At 42.8% G+C, this 15,389-nt stretch overlaps 1 pseudogene; it reads right to left on the bottom strand.

The window, feature by feature from the left end:
* Positions 1-4,415: 4,415 nt before the first annotated feature.
* Positions 4,416-15,365, bottom strand: LOC133007100 (eosinophil peroxidase-like; annotated as a pseudogene).
* Between the last annotated feature and the right edge of the window lie 24 nt (positions 15,366-15,389).

Below are 15,389 nucleotides of genomic sequence, written 5' to 3'. Positions count from 1 at the left end.
TAATATATTAAGTGGTTTTTGACAGGGGCTTACGGTCTCCGGCACACATTTAACGCTTTAAAACAGTACATTTCTTATTAAATTATTTGATATATAATGTTTTTTGACATGTCATTTTTTTTTTTTTTTTTTTTTTTTCATCTCAAAATTGTAGGGTGGGCGGCGCCCCAGCGCCCTGTATGACGAACCGCCACTGCCCAGGTCCCTTTTTGCATGGGGACCCCAAAATACTCCTGCAGTCTGTGATTCATACTAACCATGCACCATGATTGGCCATGTGGGGGTGAGAGAGAAGGCACGATCGGAACATCTCTCTCTCTCTCTCTCTCAAGCCCTTTTATTTTCTTTCGTCATAATACTACTCCTGTGACTTTTTGCACATGTCAAAACCCAGATGTTTTAAACATCCATACAAAGTTGCCAGCACTCATTGCCAGCACCTGTCAATTATTGGAGTGAAAGTGTTGCTGAGCCACATGCTTAGGTGCTGCAGATAGTGCTGCCAGTAGTCAAAATCCCACAGGGCATTGCTAACTTTTATTGTTGCGTATGTTGCTATAATAAAATAAAGAAATACGACAGCTTTAAAAACACAGTGTGAGGGTGTTTAGTGAACTAACCTGATGTTTACTTCCAGGCAAAATCTGAGGAAAACATAAAAATACTTTGCCTGAGAAAGGGTTTCTATTCTCAACTGTTCAAATCCTGCTGTGAATCCCAGCTAGGTTAGTTGTGTTGTTCTTTGGCAATGGGAGAGAGGGAAATCTCGTGCCACATGAAGTTTCTGTTTCAGCTTGAGTAAACTGTCGGGGGCAAATCAGCACCAAGCACAGATTCATGAGCTCATGAAAATGTGTCCGTTATAGGAGTTATAACAGTTGTTTTCAGGAGCTAATGAAACAATTTTTAATTCCAGAGACCAGTGGTTCAGTGTTACAGACGAACTTCAAGATGTGCTTGTGATATAAAGACGGATTTTCTAAAAATCATTTCCTGAGGATAAAAAGATGAAAAGAAATGGATAGGAATGTTTTTTTGAATCCTGAAACTGAATTAACTCAACTTCTCTTTTGAAATGTTTCCTGTTTTGTCCTCAGATTTGCAGTACTTTCTTTGTTTCCACTAACAGTTCTAGACCCACGTTTTTGGCCAATAAGTGATTTCATTTTTTGCTAAGAGGATGGTTAAAGTACACTTGTGTGATTCTGCATACCAACATTTCCCAAGGGAGTGAAAACTATGTGTCTGTTCCTGGCTTCGCTCCTCTCTCTTCCCTGGAACAGCAGACAGTCAGAACCAGCTGGACTCGGTCACCGATGTTTTTCACTCATAACTCGTTGATCTCGATCCACGCAGAGCCCTCTCTCTCCTCGGCGAGGGCAGCACAGTGTTCCCTCCAAGCGGCTCGGAGACACATATGCAACGAATTAGCCAAATTCTTTTGTCCACGTTGCTGGAACTCAGCCTCGTCGCTGATTTTTTTTGGGGCATTTCGAATGAGCTGAAAGAATTTGAATACATCCACGTCTGGGTTGCAGAGTAGGGAGGGAAAGTAGTGACACGGCCTCCTGCATTAGTCATGTCATAAAGAGGAGAAAAAAAGTGCTCCATCCTTTCATGATGCTAAATTTACCAAAAAGCCAACACCAATTCTTTTGCGCCATCACTGAGACAACATCTGGCAGACACGTTGAGATTTGAAGCCTATATTTAGGCAGCCATTAAGGTTAATATAGATATTTAATTAAAACTACTTTATTAGCATTAAAGCACTTATTGATTTGATATAAAAGCTTTTATGCAACATTGGTTGCTCTGTTTGCCTTAAATGAGTTTTAGATGTATGAGTTTGAAATAGTTTTTCTTTTTATCTGTAATTGTATTGTTTTGCATGTTGGCTCAACCACTGTTGTTTGTAAATTGCTAAACAAATAAATCTGACTTGACCTAACTTATTTTCTCCAGTTCTTCTTTTGTGGCCATTTGTATTTCATTATTCCATTATATGAGCTCATCACAGTGAAACCGGATCACAAACATCTCTAAAAAAAACACCCTTCTCTCATCTGTTCCCAGCACTCCCACATAAAATCCATATTCTTAAATACCACAAGCTTTAATGATAATATCTTCGCTTCTGCTAATCTCTTTTTCAGGTTTGAACACTCTTGGATTAACATTCTTACATTTCCCCTCAGCCTCCTTAAATAAGTTCAGCTCAGCTCACAACTCAATGACAGAAACAGACAATTCAAATATTTTCTCCTCTTTCATAAATACTGGGTTTCCATTACTCTTGGATCACCAAGTTGGGGCTTGCACCACACACACACACACGCACACTTTCACTCCTCATACAAACACACACACACATAGTCTGGTGGACTACGTGGCACTCTGCACATGCACTGTAGCCTCGGCAACCAGCAGCAGGAGGAGGAGGAGCGCTTTATCTGGACACAATCCACTCCACTTTACGTTGTGCTGTGTATTTTTTTATTTTTCTATTCTCCACAATTCCAGTGATAAAGACATTTCTAAATTATGTTACTGTGGTTTTGTATGTTATAGTGGTGATACACACAGTCTAAATATCCCTGTGTTTACCAAGACGACAATAGAATAAGCTGTGTCTGCGTTGACTAAACACATAAATCAAACTGTATGTCAGGGTTGTTTGGTTAGAGCCTTGAAACTCGACCTGACTGCTTCAATGTTTGAATTGAAATGAGAGGTGGACACGGCGCCTGTGTAAAATACTCAAGTCACAGTGTATAATTATGGGATTTTGAATCTGCAATATCTTTTGAGTCACTTGGAGGCAGTAGAAACAAGCTGTAAACACCCAAACACATCATCACTGTGTAAATTATAAACTTGTTATCATGTTTCTTGGCATCCTGGAAAATGTAGGTTCACTATGGGCTTTGCTTTTTTGATCTCCACCACCTCCTTAGGGAAATATCTGGTCTGTCAGCTGCTTACTTCAAAAAAAAAAAAAGCTAAACAGCTCCCTGTTTGAGAATCTGAGGAGAAACTTCAGTGCTGGCTGATAATTCAATGCTAGTGGTATCTTCCATAGACACATCGTCATGTGATCCACTTTTGATAAACCTTGACACTGTGCATGTTGTCTAATACAAAATCTTTGAATGTACTTGTATCACTAAAGTTTTAGTATATGACAAATAAGAAATTGTACCCTTATCAGGTCCCAACAAAAAGTGCCATGAATTTTAAAAAACTCTGCTGTCAGCGCTCTGCATGATTTTGAATCTCACTCTTTTCCTGTTGGCACGTTTCATCCCACGTTCACCTCTGCTTCCTGTGGACACTCTGCCTCTGCAGGGTGAACACATGCAGCCCAGGTGGGCCACACAACAGACACTCAGTCGACCACAGGTGTAAATGTTAGCGTGTTCGTTTCTCTGTCCTTCCCACCCACATCCAGTTCATGGAGTGTAGCCTCCCAACAACTTTAACTGTTAACACTGACGATGAAATTCGTATTCATCAACAATTTCATCATGAATAATCATGACATTTTAAAGAAGCACTGTAGTTAAGAATACAAGAGAGAAAACAAACAGATTTGTTTTTTGTTGACGTAGTTTGAAATGTTCATTTAGCATGAAGCTGGGGGACCGAGACAGAACATCAGTGCAACAAACTGAGTTAGAATCAGTGTGTGATTCTGATGACAAATGCATCAAATGCACCAAAGAATACTGGTTGGAATGAACCTGTTATGTCACTTCTTCATCCGTCTCCAAAAAAGAAGAGTGGCTCCATCTACAGGTGACATTCAGTACATCCTGTTTTTATTGTTTTCTTAAGAGGACTGACAGCAGACTCCAAATCACAGCAAACCAAGTGTGTCTTTTTAGACTAATATACATTTCATACAAAAATTTAGTCTTGTATTTGTTGCACTAATGGAGCTCAGGCCATTATACTGTGTATGTTTGTCCTGTACTTTTCATACTGTCCTATATACAATTTTAAGGTTGTGTTCTTCTCTCTGTGAAGTTCATGAAGTCACTCATGATCCTGTCTTGTAAATAACATGTCAACACACCGGTTGCTGAAGCTTCACTTCAAGGTTTTGTTTATTGAATGCTAAATACAACAGAGAAGAAAGTGACAGTGAAACAAACCTTGCAGACAAAGGCCCACCTCGATTGCATCTGAGCATCAAATATTCATAATAATACTGGAAATTCCCAACTTCAAAACTGTCTACAGATGAATATCTTGTTCCAAAAGACTGCATGCAACAAAGTATAACATGTTAAGTTCTTAACAAATAATAACAAAAGTTCAGTGCATAGAGGCAGAGTAATTAAAACAGATCCCACAGCAGACAGACCACAGGTGTGGTGAAGGCGTTTCAGTCAGGAGAAGAGGTGTTTGTGTCACATGGTGAAGAGCAGGTGTCCTGAGAAGAAGCTTTTGTTGCTCAGGCCGATGGTCCTGTTTCCAGTCTCTAGCCACACTGTGTCTCCATTCACCAGCTTGAGTCTGATTCCCCGGAAGACAAGTATTGACCTCCGTGAAAGAACTTGAAACTGTGCAGCACCAGCTTACTGTTGCGCATCAGGTCCACACCTCCAGCGCCGTAGGCCGTGCAGAGAAAGCTGAACTGATAGACACCAGGAATCACACATGTAAACAGGCCTGTCTGTGTGCTATAGTGGTGCTGGTCATTGTAGATGACCTGACGGAAATGAATTATTTTCCCAACGGATGGTTTGTACACCCCCAGGATGACAGAGAATGCAGATTGTGGGAGTGTGGCATTTTGGAAGAGTGCTGGTGGACCAGGGGGGCCTGGAGGTCCTATCGGGCCTATCTGGCCTCTCCGGCCCCTCGGGCCTCTAGGTCCTACTCCACCTGAAGACAAACACAATTTTATAAAACTTAAAACTTCTGCCAAAACATACAGTTTATCATAGATTTTTCATTTTCATCTTCACATCGTTTTTGGCAAAATACATTTCTGATTTTCTGAATTGCCGTTCTGTCTTTTTAAGCACTTTGAATTGCCCTGTTGTTGCAAGCTTACACAAATACCCCCCCATTAATTGCTTTGATTTACTTCATCCTGTTTGAATAACACATTTTAATAATTCTAATTTTCTGCCAGTTTTGCACAGATCCAGAATCATGCAGCAACATTTTTTGATAAAACCATATCATTTTTGAAATTATGCATTACAGTTCATGATCTGAGCCAAGATATGAAAAAAAAACCACGTCTAAGTAGAATAGCATAGATTAGGCCTTTGTTGTACACTCCTGATCAAATCTTAAGACCAGTTAAAAAATTGCATGAATTTGCATTTTGCACTCTTGAATCTTAGGAAGGTTCTAAGTAGAGTTTCAAAATGAAGAAATGGGAACAAGAGCCCAAAAGTTGTGAGCAGGCAATTTATTGAAAACAACAATTTAACTAAAGTAGGCTCTTCATCAGCTGATCAAAAGACCACAGCTCAAAAAAACCCAAAAACCTCCTAAAACAGAAATTAAAGTGTCAAAAACGGACTCAGTAATGAGTAGCTCCACCATTATTGTTGATCACTTCAAAAATCCGTTTTGGCATGCTTGATGCAAGTGTTTCCAAAAGGCTAGTGCGAATGTTGCGCCAAGTGGTGAAGATGGCTTCATGAAGGGCATCCACTGTCTGGAACTGAAGTCCATTTTTGTAAACTTCCCTTGCCATCCGTCCCCAAATGTTCTCAATTGGATTAAGATCAGGGGAACACGCAGGATGGTCCAAAAGAGTGATGTTATTCTCCTGGAAAAAAGTCTTGGTCAGACGGGCATTGTGAATTGGAGCGTTGTCCTGCTGAAGAACCCAGTCGTTACCACACAGACGAGGGCCCTCAGTCATGAGGGATGCCCGCTGCAACATCTCCACATAGCCAGCTGCTGTTTGACACCCCTGCACAACCTGGAGCTCCATTGTTCCATTGAAGGAAAAAGCCCCCCAGTTCATGATGGCGCCCCCTCCACTGTGCCGCGTAGAAAACATCTCAGGTGGCATCTCCTTGTCATGCCAGTAACGTTGGAAGCCATCAGGACCATCAAGGTTACATTTTTTCTCGTCAGAGAATAAAACTTTCTTCCACCTTTGAATGTCCCATGTTTGGTGCTCCCTTGCAAAGTCTAAACGGGCAATTTTGTGGCGTTGAAGGAGACGTGGCCTTTGAAGACGTTTCTTGTTTTTGAAGCCCTTCCTTCGCAGATGCCGTCTGATGGTTATTGGGCTGCAGTCAGCACCAGTAATGGCCTTAATTTGGGACGAGGATCGTCCCGTGTCTTGACGGACAGCCATTCGTATCCTCCGGCTCAGCGCCGGTGAGATTTTTTTGGGTCTACCACTTGATTTTTTTGTTCCATAACCCTGAGGATCTTTTAAGAAATGCAAAATGACTGTCTTACTGCGTCCAACCTCAGCAGCGATGGCACGTTGTGAGAGGCCTTGTTTATGCAGTTCAACAATCCTACCACGTTCAAAGACGGTGAGCTTTTTTGCCTTTGCCATCAAGAGATCTTCACAGTGTGATTACTTGACAGGAAATGACATGGAATCCAAATTTTTGGACAGATTTTGGCTTTTAAAGGCTGTGGTCTTAAACTTTTGATCAGCTGATGAACAGCCTATTTGAGTTAAATTGATGTTTTCAATAAATTGCCTGCTCACAACTTTTGTTCTCTTGTTCCCATTTCTTCTTTTTGCATATTGAAGCTCTACTTAGAACCTTCCTAAGATCCAACAGTGCAAAATGCAAATTCATGCAATTTTTTAACTGGTCTTAAGATTTGATCAGGAGTGTATGTACATTTTTAAAGTAGGCATCCTGTAAACAGCACATTCAGAATAAATTATCAGAATGTATCATATTTTTTGCAAAACTGCTTTACAGACAGGTTCTTTCCATGTGTTTTCATCTCATAAATAAAAATATATAAATCTAAAAAGAGATTACCTCGTTCTCCAGGAGGCCCTATTGGTCCAGGGGCCCCTTTTGGTCCAGGCAGCCCTTTGTGTCAAGGGCCCCTGTTGTTCCAGGGGCCCCTGTTGGTCCAGGTGATTCGACGGGGTCACAGCCTGTGGATCAAGAAGATGTAGAAGTTAAAACACGTTCAGTCTCATAATTGAAGTAATGATTTCTTTTTAATAAGCTCGTGAGTACAACATGAATGGTTAGGTTTGGAGTGAGGACCACCTTGACCAAGAAGCCAAAAAGTTAAGTTAAGTTAAATGTTTGATTGGAATATGCAGTGGTAGTACTTGTTAGTGTTTAAACCGACCTCTTTTTCACTGACTGGATTACAGCTAACACCCGAGCCTGTAACATCAAACACCACACATGAAGAAGGATTTTCATTCAGGTTTTTAGAGAAGAAACAAATACACCAGGTTTAAGTCAGAACAAGCATCTTCCCCAGGTTAAAAAAGTTGGCAACTATGTTGTTTCACCTAAGCCATTGGTGCAGGGTCTGTCCCTCCACGCCGTCAGGTCCACGCCTCTGATGTGGTTGCAGCTGACGAGCCGGTTCCTGTTTGAGATGACCTTGAAGGCGTTTGCCGGGACGGATGTGATGCCGGTGTTGTCGCAGATGATCTTGGACAAGGTGGCGGAGAACAGGGCGACTCTCTGTCTCCCGGTGAAGACGCCCGAGTTCTCGTGCCACAGCCTGACAATTTCAAAAGAGACAAGAAACGAGAAAGTTGAGTTACCAGGTTAACCGGGTACCAGGCTACATCTGTTGAAATGATGAGCAGCGATTACATGCATTCGATTATTTCTCCACAAACCTGTCACCCTGGCGGATAGCCCTGAACTGTCTTGCAATGAGACAGGTGAACAGGGGCCCCACACGGCCACCCGGCACGAACGGCTCTGCCACACCTCCCATCCAGACGTCGATGTTGTTGGGCGAGCCGTAGAGCTCCAGCAGCCTCCGGGCCAGATTGTTGTTGTTCAGAACCCGCCCGAGCTCCGCCTGGTTCCTGGGCTGAGACAGGCCACAGAGCCTGCGATAGGCGTTGTAGCCTGGAGGAGTAAACAACAGAGCAAACAAATAAGTGGAATTAAGACATGGATGAAGGGTTAGAGAGGGAATGGGCGGAGGAGAATCAGTGTGAGTGATGTACCAGGCAAGCCGTGGTCACGTCCTCTCTGCATGTTGAGAGCACCCAGGTCCAAAGCCAGATGCTGGACAAACTGGAACAGCCGCTCCCTCAGAGCATCCACCAACATGTGATCCTGAGTGTTCAGCTTGGCCGGAAGGCCGATCAAACCACGCAGCAGAGGGTCAACACCACCTGGGCAGATCAAATAAATGTTAGGTTTGTTATTTAAGACAGAATCCTAGAAGGTGTTGCTTCAGTTTCCCTCTGTGCAGCTCACCCTCATAGACGATTCTCCAGGGGGTGAAGAAGGCCCTGTGCAAGGACACACTGGGGAACTGACTATTCTCCCTGTAGTTTCCATCCAGACGGGCTACCATTGGCTGGATGGCCAAGTGGGCAAAACGATAAGCTGCTGTTGCAAAGACGTTGGATATGCTGGGGTCCACATTGGGATTGTAACCGGGATAACTGCCGATCTGTGTTTGAACTGCATTGTCGCCCAAAATGTGTGTCAGGTAGTCCCTGAACACAAATATCTGAGAGAGACAGAGAGAGGGGATTTCAGACACAGATAATGGAGGCTCTTATATACAAGTTTAAATAATAATAATAATAAAAATAATAATAAACTCAATATAAAGCCTTTTTCAAAACACAGCTACAAAGTGCTTCACAATAAGAAAGACACAAATCAAATAAAAGGACGGAAATGGAATAAAATCAAATGTACAGGGCCTTGCATAAGTATTCACCCCCCTTGTACTTTTCTACATTTTGCCATGGCATAACCACAGATTATAATTTATTTCATTGTGATTTTATGTAATGGACCAACACAAAATAGTCCATCATTTGGAAGTGGGGGGAAATATAACATGGATTTCAAAATTATTTACAAATAAAAATCTGAAAAGTGTTGAGTACATATGTATTCACCCCTTTTACCTGAAACCCCTAACAAAGATATGGTGCGACCAATTGCCTTCACGAATCACATTTGCAAGTCACAAAATTAGTAAATAGGGTCCACATGTCTGCAATTTAATCTCAGTATAAATACACCTGTTCTGTGAAGGACTCAGAGTTTGTTGGAGATCATTACTGAACAAACAGCATTATGAAGACCAATGAGCTCACCAAACAGGTCAGGGATAAAGTTGTTGAGAAGTATGAAGCAGGGTAAGATTTTTAAAAAATATCCCAAGCTTTGAACATCTCACCGAGCACCATAAAATCCATCATCAGAAAATGGAAAGAATGGGGCAAAACCCCAAACCTTCCAAGACAAGGCCGTCCACCCAAACTGACGAGCCGGACAAGGAGAAAATTAATCAGAGAAGCCACCAAGAGGCCCATGGTAACTCTGGAGGAGCTGCAAACATCCACAGCTGATGTGTGAGAATCTGTCCACAGGACAACTATTAGTTGTGTACTCTACAAATCTGGCCTTTATGGAAGAGTGGCAAGAAGAAAGCCGTTGTTGAAAGGGAACCATGAGAAATCCCATTTGGATTTTGCCACAAGCCATGTGGGAGACACAGCAAACATGTGGAAGAAGGTTTTCTGGTCAGATGAGACCAAAATTAAACTTTTTGGGCTCAATGCAAAACGCTATGTGTGGCGGAAACCCAACACTGCCCATCGCCCTGAGCACACCATCCCAACAGTGAAACATGGTGGTGGTAGCATCATGCTGTGGGGATGCTTCTCTTCAGCAGGTACAGGGTAACTAGTCAGAATTGAGGAAAAGATGCATGGAGCTAAATACAGGGCATCCTTTAAGAAAATCTGATGCATTCTGCAAAAGACTTGAGACTGGGGTGGAGGTTCATCTTCCAGCAGGACAATGAACATAAACATACAGCCAGAGCAACAATAGAATGGTTAACATCAAAGCATGTTCATGTCTTAAAATGGCCCAGTCAAAGCCCAGACCTAAATCCAATTGAGAATACATGTCAAGACTTGAAAAGTCACAGACGGTGTCCATCCAATCTGACTGAGCTTCAGCTTTTTTGCCAAGAAGTATGGACAAACATTTCCATCTCTAGATGTGCAAAGCTGATAGAGACCTACCCCAAAAGACTTGCAGCTGTAATTGCAGCGAAAGGGGGCTCTACCAAGTATTGACTCAGGGGGGTGAATACTTATGCACCCAACAGATGTCAACTGTTTTGTTCTCATTATTCTTTGTGTCACAATTAAAGGTATTTTGCACCTTCAAAGAACTATGCATATTGTGTTGATCAAATGGTAAAAAGTCTGTTTAAGTCTATTTGAATTCCAGTTTATAACACTACAAAATGGGGAAAAGTCCAAGGGGGTGAATACTTATGGCAAGGCACTGTAACTAGCAACAAAAAGTATTTCTAGAAGAAGTCTGTTCTGAGGTACTTTTACCAATAAATAAATAAAATTAAAATTTGGTAGAAGTCCATTTTAGGAAACGAAAATGCCGGTCCACCAACCTGTGTGTAAGCACCCATGATCTTGCGCGCCTCCTGGTAGAGCGTCTCACTGTCCCAGTGGGGGTTCAGTCTCCTTAGCGCGCGGGCCAGTCGGTTGTGCTCACGCATAAACAGCGTGTGAAGCGATGTCAGCGCGATGTTCTCGTCCACACGCACGTCACCTTCACAGCAGCAAACAGGAGGTGTCAGATTCAAACGTTCTCACGGGGTGTAAATGAGTTACAGTACATGTTCCCTTCATATTAAGGTTTGATAGATCAGAAATAACACATTATTAAGAATTGTGATTAAAGCAATGAAGACACATTTTACATTTTACATCCAAAAAAGTTTTTCACCCTAACCCTAAAAACAGATAAATTAAACATGAACTAACTATTTTTCCTACAAACTTACTTAGTAACAAACTTGCAGCTTGACTAACCTGCAATAAAACAGGGCACCTCCTCCGCGTTTGTGTCGTTTGTGTTTCTTTTGCGCGTGGCACACATGTTCGCCTCCATGTGATCGAAGGGCAGCAGCTCACGTCTGTTGTCTGAGAACTCCGTGTTCACGCGCAATAGGCCGCCATTGTTAGTGAGGTCCCGTAGAGAAAGGGCGCACTTGTCATCAGAGCCGTACACCTGGCTGAGGTCCAGGAAGGCCGTCAGCGCGTTGATCTGCTCCCTCTTGTTGGGCTCTCCGCCGAAATTGTAGGCCGAGAATCCTGTTCCACAAGCAGGAGCGGACCTGAACGTCGGGATGCAGGTGTCGGGGCGGGAAGGAATCCGAGGGTCACCACGAGGAATCTGTTTGATTGCAAAGGGAGGTCATAGGTCATGAAGCGAATCTTTTAGAGAGAACAGCATCTGGAACGTTTCAGGTTGGAAACCCACTGGGATGGGGATGCATGGCTCGCTCTTCTCACAGCTCTCCTCACAGTCCACCCCGTTGCTGAAGGAGCGGATGCTGGGGGAGAAGGGCGTGAAGGTGAGATCGTGGTCGATCCACTGGCCAAACGTGGTCACCATGTGCGTGAACTCTCTGTCGCTGACCACGGCTGCATCTGTTGTGTTCAGGATGTTGTTGGACACCTGTCGTACCTGCGAGCGGAGGAGGAGTTCATTCATTTAAGAAGTGTTTCCATTTCAAATCAACGTTTTAAGAGGAGCAATCGAGTTGAGCGACTGACGGTCGTACCAGTGGGAGCAGGAAGTTGTCGAACCTGCGGTTGTTCCAGCCTTTGGGTTGGGAGATGCCGTCGTCGTATTCCGCAGGAAGCAAGCGGGCGAAGGCGGTGTTGGAGGCTCCGAGGCGAGGGTTTTTTCTAAAGGCAAACAAGAATCAGAATCAGCTTTATTGGCCATGTGTGCGGACACATACAAGGAATTCGACTGCGTTTTTTTATTTATTTTATTTCTATTTTATTTTTTTTATTTATTTTTTAAAAGACCGCCGACCTGTCACTGGTTAGTGAAAGGTCTCTCAGTGGCGAAATGCAAGGGGCTGGAATTACACAAACAAATCAAATACGGTTTCATTCCTGATCCACCAATCAAAAGAGCAGTGTTATCATTTGAACGCGAGTTGAACGTAGGCTTCCGAGTATAAAAGTCACCGCAGGCATGGTCAGCGCTCACCCTCACTGAGACGATGCCCTGCAGAGTTTGTGCGATTGCTCTTGTTTCCTCTATCATTCAGATATTCATTGCTTTATAAACAGTCTTTTTAAAGACTCACTCCTTCCTTACTTATAGCTTCCTGCACTTGCAGTAGGCCTATTCGTAGCCTAATCTAAGGAGTAATTTGCTCAATAGTCTTTTTAGAAAGCTCGTAGCCCCAAGAGCTAGCCTTCTAGCTAGCTAACTACCCCTAACCAGCTTTGGGGGGTCCAGTTTGCAAAAGTTTGAGAACCCCTGTTCTAACCTGTCACAATAATCATCTGATTCCTGCCAAGTTCCTATTCAACCAACACAAACTGCCTTTTGGAAAGAAGCTGTTGTTTTTTTTCATTTTATTTAGAAAACTGTTGAACCAGTTAAAACCAAAGATGTTGCTGCAGAAACTTTTTGTAAAAATCCTTTTCAAATGTGTGTTAATAGTCAATTAAGAAAATCTGCAGGTAAGAGTTTAACATGTCACGAAAAAGTGGAAGGAAACCTAATTTCTCTAAGTGACTCACAGGTTGTTGCAGACGCTGGTGATTGTGCGATACTTGTTGATGGTTAATGTGCTGCGGCATTCTGGGAGGCGGATCCGAGACGCACATCCAGTTATTCTGTCGAGATCTTTCAGGTCGTCCTCACTGAGCAAGTCTGGAAAAATGTGACAGAGACATTTCATGAATCCCCGCGTTGATGCACACGTGTCTGCCAACATCACATATCTGGTTTTCAGTTACATCTTTGAAGTGCTGGACTGTGACCACGTTATGAAAGTAGAGCCTCTCAGAAAACCAGGAAGGTTTTTAGAAAAACACTGCTGTGTCGTCTTTGTGTCTTTGTGTAGCTGCTGCCTGTGTCTGTGTGTAGCTGCTGCCTGTCAGACCTGTTGCGTTGAGCGAGCGCTTGTGCACACGATGCACCCTGTCATGCAGCAGGCGAAGGGTTTGGGCCATGTAGTCTGCAGACCTCACAGCCGAGCGGGTTTCACCTCGAGGCTGCTTCAGGAGACGCAGGGTGTCGTGAGGTCTCACCACATCCTTGCGGACTCGCCTCAGACTCCTGGAGGTGGGAAAGGTCACAGGGTTAAACCATCAAGTCAAACCTGTGGTCTGCATTAGAGGTCTGTCGCGTGTTCTTTTATCCCAAATATGAGAAGAGCCGGTCTCGGTTTGGTTCAATCAAGCATTTATTAAGAAGCAATGAAAAGGTATGAAAAAGTTACAGCAAAGCAATAGGCACCCAAAGCACAACCCCCGGTCCTCTAGATGCACCGGACAGTCACGAGTCGCATCGAACAGAAGGCGGTTGTAATATTTTGTAACAGTAGGTATATTTTGATTGGTCAGTAATGAAGGGGAGTCGTGACTTTGTTCTTCCTCGATGGTGTGCAGGCGTAGTTCCAACCTCTTGGCACTGGAATCAGGAAGTGATGAGCAGCTCCGCTTCGCTCCTCCTCTGATAGTTGATGGGCAAAATCTTCACGTCATGACAGTCTTAGTTTTGTCATAAACAAGCCTTGACTCGGCTGACGCTTTGTGGGTCGATGTTGTTGTTCATTGGAGTGAAGAATATTGTGTTCCTGCTCTATCTATCTGTGTAAACATTCGGCTCCTCACAACCAAAACAACGCCATTCTATCTGCCCTCCAGAACCTGGGGCAGCTGGTTGAACTCTGTGTGATGTTGAATAAATCTAAGGGAGTTATGCTATAATATAACAAGTTAGAAATGAGAACAAGTTTAAGTACAGTAAAGGTCACAGATTCCCAGTCTCACAACAGGCAGTGGCTCTTATCAAGGCAGGTGTGAGACCGACCAGCGATGTGACGCACACACATTTCAACCAACTTCAAGATTAACACTAAGCAGCAGTGCTTCTGACATTCAGTAATAGCAGTTGGAACACAACGAAGAAGAAGGTTTTTATTTCCGCCTGAATATTTCTTTGTCAACAGATGCCTGCAGATGACTCTAGCTGGGACTTATGAGCTGGAAAACACAATGGGACCACAGCATGAAGCCTAACCTAGCCCAAATTCAAATTGGGGTGAGACGGAGAAGGTGGAGAAACAGGAGTGAGATGGAGAAAGTGGAGAAACAGGAGTGAGACGGAGAAAGTGGAGAAACACTTGAAGTGGGGGAGTGGGATATAAGAGGGGAAGCAAGTGATTCTAAAACTGTTCAATTGTTAAGATGTGTTGAGATTTATTTTCTGTAAAATTGGGTGAGACTTTTGAGTCAAAATTTAAGTTAAAGCTTTTGCTCCTTTTATTTTATTCTTCTGAAGTTAAGTCCTTTATTTGAACATGCACAATTTTCACATTTTATTTATTTTCTCTTATTTTGAAATGCAGCCCTTATTTTATTTAGTTAATGAGAGAACATTATACATATCTGCAATCATTCATATATGTTCAGTTCTACGTTAAATGACTATAAATATTGTCAAAAAGTTTTTGAATCGTACTGAATTAATTTTATTTGACAGTCAGGTAGTGAGTACATGCAGATGTTGTTGATACAACTACTAGGCTACTTAAATATATATCACACTAAAAAGTTAGACATTATGATCTTCCGGACCTTTGCTTCAAGACATTTTCTCTAACTGGATCTCTTTAAAATTTAGTTGAATACCCCTGGTCTAGACGGTTTCCATTTGGAGACTAAGTGAGTGATATCCATTTTGTTTGTCTGACTGAGACGTTGATTGTACCGGCTGTGGTGATCGGATCTTGAAATGGTTTGCATCGGTCGAATCACAAGAATCGTAGCTTTCCAAAAATATGTCGCATCAGTACCTAGCTGTACGAAGCAGTTTGTAAATAACCAGACGAAAGAGAATCCAGTATTTTAAAATGAACTCACTCTTGTCTGGAGTACAAATACGCATCATCCACAAGTTTCTTCGCCTCCTCAAAACAGTGCTGGAGGATAGGACTGCCAAGATGTTCTCCTGCGAAACACCAACACATTTCACAAAAGAATTAGACATTTAAGAAAAAATATTTATGGGGGGCGAAACAGAGTGACGGAAACAGCGTGTACCTGTGGATTTGGGCTGACCAGGCACCAGGCAGAGGCCCAGCACAACAAGGACAGGGAGGAACATCTCTGAAGCAAAAGAATAAAAACT

The sequence above is a fragment of the Limanda limanda genome, chromosome 1, assembly GCF_963576545.1.
Source record: "Limanda limanda chromosome 1, fLimLim1.1, whole genome shotgun sequence".
NCBI classification, from domain to species: domain Eukaryota; kingdom Metazoa; phylum Chordata; class Actinopteri; order Pleuronectiformes; family Pleuronectidae; genus Limanda; species Limanda limanda.
Note: the sequence above shows the minus strand (reverse complement) of the source record. Positions and strands in the feature narration are given on the sequence as shown.